The sequence below is a fragment of the Arachis duranensis genome, chromosome 6, assembly GCF_000817695.3.
Source record: "Arachis duranensis cultivar V14167 chromosome 6, aradu.V14167.gnm2.J7QH, whole genome shotgun sequence".
In the NCBI taxonomy this organism is placed as follows: domain Eukaryota; kingdom Viridiplantae; phylum Streptophyta; class Magnoliopsida; order Fabales; family Fabaceae; genus Arachis; species Arachis duranensis.
The window spans coordinates 91508242-91514478 of NC_029777.3; positions in this window are offsets into that span (position 1 = coordinate 91508242).

A 6237-nucleotide genomic window follows, 5' to 3' on the forward strand; every position below is an offset into this window, starting at 1 on the left:
ATTGAAATCCACCCTCATTGCAACTGATCTAGCATTCAATGTGACCCTTCTTCAAGCCTTCAAGTTCTTGATACTTCAAATTCATTTACTGGTCATATTTCTTACCAGTTAAGTCATTGCACTCAACTCACTCAGCTTAGTCTCTTTGAGAATTCTCTCTCAAGTCCAATCCCTCCGGCGTTAGGAAACTTGAAAAGATTGCAGTATTTGGATTAGGAACTAACTTCTTGAATGGAACCCTTCCTGAGAGCATATTCAACATCATTTGAGTTGTATGAAAATCAAGTGAAATTCTTCCAGACACATTAATGTGCTTCATAATTTGAAATTTTTAATCTTGAACTACAACCATTACATGGATCCATCCCTACTAGCATTATCAATTGTACTATCCTGGTAAATGTAAGTTTATCTTTAAATTCATTCACTGACAAAATTTCTTAGTGCTTTTTTAGGATGGCTAATCTTACTTTCAAACCTGGCATTCAAAACAATATCAGTTGAGATAACGGATTCTATCTCATATCCTTATATGTTTTCATGATAACAAGCTTCATGGTTCATTCCAAGAAGCATTGGGAAGCTTAATAAGCTTGTGATGTTGGATCTCTCTCACAACCACCTCAGAGGATCAATTCCTAGTGATGTCATTCATTGCACACTTCAAACACAAGCAGATGTATCTCAAACTTTCTTACAACAACTTTGCTGGAAGTCTTTCAATTTTCAAAGGAGTTGGGCATGTTGGAAATGGTACAGGCCATTGATATTTCAAACAATTATCTTTGAGGTGTCAATCCCAAGAGAATTTCCAAGTGCAGATATCTGTTCAATCGATTTTTCCAGAAATAAGATTTCAGGTCTGATTTCGATAGAAGGTTTTAGTCACATGGACTTGCTTGAAAACTTGAACCTTTTAAGAAACCATATAGATGGTCAAATCCCTGAAGTCTTGGCACAACTTGTCAACTTGAGCATCTCGCATCCATAGATCTTTCTTAGAATAACTTGAAGGGAACACAATTCCTCATCGCTTTGCCAATCTCTCCAAGCAAATGTTAACTTGAAGGCCCTGAGGCTGAGCCAACGAATGGAACATTTTCACATATCAATGCATCTAATATGAAGGGAAATCAGAATCTTTGTGGAGCAAAATTCTTAAGGCCATGCAGAGAAGGTAATAATCATGTTCTATCCAAGAAGAGCATAGCTACTAGTGCTTGTGACTTTGATTCTCAATCGAGACAACAAACTTTGCAATTATAAGCAAAAGGAGAGTGGTGAGAATCAAGAATCAGATTGCATGTCAGTATTGGCTCTCAAAAGATTCAGTCACTGGCTTATTTAGAACGGACATCATCATTGGCGCTAATAGTTTGAGGACAGTTTACAAGGGCCAACTTGAACAAGGCCAGATTGTAGCTATCAAAAGATTGGATTTGCATCAATTCTATGCAAACACTAATAAGATCTTCAAAACAAAAGCCAACACCTTGAGCCAGCTAATTCAAAATGAAGGCTACCTTTGGATTTGTTTATTCAGATAATGGAAAATGCTTCATCATTGTTTCATTTTATAAGTATCTGCTGCATTGGTTTTCTAATATATTTTCTTATGGGAACTGAATGGACGAGATTCTGAGTCTCAAAAGTTCCATTTCCAACAGATCTGGGAACTTTAGTTTTGTACATGGTTTCTTGGCACCAACAAGGGGATGTACAAAAACACCTCAACTAGTCAAGCTTTTAATCATCAGTAGTCTATATAATTTTGCTTACCCAACCTAACCATTTTAGAATATAATAATATTTATTCCCGATTTCCATGTATGTTAGTATGTAACTTGTGTGCATTAGGAGTATAGAATGAGCACACTTAATACTGACCCTTCTCAAATAGCATTGAAGAGACATTTTCTCAATTTGCAACCATCCAAAAATGAAGCAAGCAAGACAACATTCTATTATTTTCATGATTGGCCTTTTATTATGTTAGCATATTTTCCGTCTCATACTCATGACTTCTCTCTCAGTGTCTTCCACTTAATAATTAAATACACATCACTCTCTAAAGATTGTCTACACCAAAACCAATTCCTCCTATTCTTCTATACTGCAAACTGCAGTATTCCATTCCAACCATATATTTGCATAAAAAGAAATCCCTGAACCGTTATTGTGACACCCTTAATATGCTTTTCATGTTCACTCCCCATAAATTTTGGATCAAGTATGTCATGCTACCTTTTCAATTCATAAAAGCAATGTATACAATTCTTTACTTCAAATTGGGTCAAAAATGTAATTTCAAAATTTTCAGATCATAAAAGCTATCTTTAAGATCAAATTGGGTCAAGTACATCATATCACCTTCTTATATCATAAAAGCAACCTATACCATCCTTATTTTAAATTGGGTCTAAGTATTATATATCAATCTTTAACTATGATTACCATCATTAATCCTTCTCTTTTATCCTTCTCTTTTTCAAGGAGTAAAACATTTTTATTTAATATGTTCAGCAGATGAACAATGCAAAAAATCATGACCAAAGCATATTAATCAAACCATATTTTTCTACAGTCAAGCTGTTAAAAAAAATCATGGGACAAAATCAAACACTGCACCAACTTCAAGATACCTTTAGTATTGGGTCTTCAAGAAGCTAAATTGGATAGACAGCATGCATCAATCTCTAAAGATTGTCTACACCACAGGAATTCCTCCTACTCCTCTATACTGCAGTTTGAAGTATTCCATTCACAATCATAGATTTGCATCAAAAACAGCCCTTAAACCCCGTGTCATTGTAACACCCTAACATGCTTCCCATATTCAAGCCCACATAATCAGTTCCCAGCGCCAGCATAAATTCAGTATATCATATCATAACATTATATCACAATCCTCTCGATCAAAAGAAACTAACACCATTTATTTCAGATTCTAAGGTCAACGTATTTCCATCTTTTCCAATTATAAAAGCCACACGTGTCATCCAACGGACAATTTCAATTTTTGGGTCAAGTAGATCATGTCCCCTTTTTTCTCATGTCATAAAAGCAGACCATATCATCCCTTTATTTTAAATTGGGTCCAAGTATGTTGTATCTCGATCTTTTCAAGATCATAAAAGCCATGATTACCATCATTCATCATAAAAGCGACCGTATTTCACCCCTTTTTTTCAAATTGAGTTCAAGTATGTCATATCTTGATCTTTTCAAGATCATAAAAGCCATGCAAACGTATATCACCTTTTTTTCAAATCGGGTCCAAGTATGTCATATCTCGATCTTTTCAAGATCATAAAAGCCATGTTTACCATCATTCATCATAAAAGCAAACGTATATCACTCTTTTTCCGAATTGGGTCCAATTATATCATATCTCGATCTTTCCAAGATCATAAAAGCCACGTTGTACCATCATTCATCCTCCTCTTTTATCCGGGCTTGGAACCGGCTATGTAAAAATTTTTGCAACAAAGTTTTACATAGGCAGAGTTATGAATGCCATGCATACCAGGTTTCATAACATTCCAAACATTTGGGTGTATTAACATTTCTTTCAACACGTTCAAAAGAGTCATGCATATAATTGCAGAGTTCTACCATGCCATCAGATCAACTAATTTGTTTATCCCACGAATGACTTTAGTCACATTGATATCCAACATTTTTTTAATAGTTACATACTCACCCCACAATTCTTTTCAAATTCCAATGTTAAAACAAATTTTTTTCGAATGAAAAGTACAAGAACTTTTTAAAGATATGCAGAGGAATTGTTTTATGTAGTTAGAAGATATGCTTATGAAGTGATCATCAAAAGAATAGCTTACCCATAATTCTTAGCGAAGACTGAAATCACAGTTGCTGGAAGCTGTGCTTTGATCACCAACCTTAAAATACAAATGCCAAGAAGTAACATGTTGCAGTAGTAGTGATAAAACTATACCAAATATGATTACAACAGTGCTTAGCCCAACATATGTAAACAAGTTCAACAAATGATGCACAATAATGTTTCCATTTTGCAAGGCCCTAATTATAAATCAGTAAATTCACATTGCAACTACAGTATTTTAAAAATATAAACAGTTCAAGATTTTTTCATGAGAGAGTTTGGCAATCAATAATACCAAAAATACTTTTTGCATTGTTTGCCTAATAGCACAAGAGTAGTAGGTTCCACTTCCTCCTGTTCATGGATAGCATGTCAGACAAAAAAGATGAAAGAAAATTAGCATCTTAACAATCAGTAATCCACTTAATACTTAGTGCAATGAAAAACATGTCAACAACACAACTAACGAACTACTTTACCACCTGAGAGTCACCAAGAGTAAATTGATGATATCGACTCTACTAAAATTGACAATGGAGGTGTAAGGCTTGACCACCCCCAAGGCCCAACTTCCATTCAGTACACAAGAGTTCTTTAACACGATGCAAAATTAAAGAGACCCTCCTATTTTTTTTTCTTTTGTATCTAAATTTTAAAACATTTATAATAATACTATTGCTTAATTTCAAAACACCAAAGCTTCAATTTGTCTTGTAACAATAAAAAAGCAAAACCGAAGAAACTCTAAAATAGAAACTTGTTGATTCTTGAAGAATTGCCATTAACTGACTAATAATGCAGCGGAAAAGTTTCGTTTTTTTTTTTTCCAAAAAAATTTCATTATAACGTGCAAGAAAAAGAAAAAGAACAAAAGAAAGATACCCTCTTCATCCTCCTTCTCGTTGATGATAAGTCTTGCCTTCTTCATAGATGAGAAGTCTTGTAGGTAAAAATATAACCATCGACGCATCGATGGGGACTCATCAACAGCATTATTCTACTTCTGAAACACACCAACATTTTTGTTTCCAAAACAGTTATGAACTTGTACAATTGTGAAAGGAAACAAAATAGAAAAGGGAGAGAAAGATAGAGAGATGAATGAAGAGTAATTCACCTTGAAATCCTTGATTCTTGAGGCATTGCCATTAACTAACTAATAATGCAGCGAAAAAGTTTTTTTTTTTTTTTCAAGAAAATCCATTATAACGTGCAAGGAAAAGAAAAAGAACAAAAGAAAGATACCCTCTTCATGATACTTCATCCTTCTTCTCGTTGATGATAAGACTTGGCTTCTTCGAAAAATGAGAGGCTTGTAGGTAAAAATATAACCGTCGACGCATCGATGGGGATCCATCAACAGCAGCAGCTTCTTTCCCACCATTATTCTGCTTCTGAAAATACACCAACATCTTTTGTTTCCAAAACAGTTACGAACTGTTACAATTGTGAAAGTAAAACAAGACAGAAAAGGGAAAGGAAGATAGAGTGATGAATGAAGAATAAAGAATAATTCGCCTCGAAATCCTTGAAGAAGCGAGAGAACCGATGCATCGCGAAAGATCAAGAACCAATGGCATCACGAAATGTAAAGAGAGAAAAAAGAACCCTAATGGCAATGCTCTTGTTCCTTCACTTGCAATATAATGCAACTACGCTATGCTGTTATGTAAATGCATAAATCAAAGTGAAAATGATAATGAAAACAGAAGAAAATATTATGCAATGCCAATTTACGCTAGAGATTAGAGAAGAGTGTTTTTCGTTTTTTGGGTCATGGAAGACGGTTGATTGTTGAAAAGAAAACGTATAATGAAGGATATTTAATTATTTATAGGTCTAGTAGCATTGACGCTAAGTCGCTATCCCAAGTTGGTGGCTAACTTGTAATTAACACTACTTCAGGACAACAAAAATAAACTTCTTCGGCCCAACATGACCCATTCTACAATCCAAAACAAAAAGCTAAAAGTGTGTTTGGTTTTCATTTTTTTTTTTTTTTTATTATTTTTTATTTTAAAAGTGAAAATAAAAGGTAAGAATAGAAAATAAAATTTTATTATTTTTATTTTTTATAAAATTCTTAAATATAAAATATTAAAAATAAAAGTAGACAATATGAAAATGTAAATCAAATACATCATAAACTAATTGTCCACGACAATAATAAATTAATAATGGATTAATTTTTTATTTTTGAGTTGTCCATTTTAGTTTTAGATTTGATTGTTAGAATTTAATTTTTGATATCGTATAAAGTAGTTTTATACGTACATCCAATTATGTAATGTTATATCAATAAAAATAATTTTTTTATATTAACTACATAAATAATCATATAAAAGAACAGATACAATTATTTTACACGGTCAGTGCAATCAAAATTA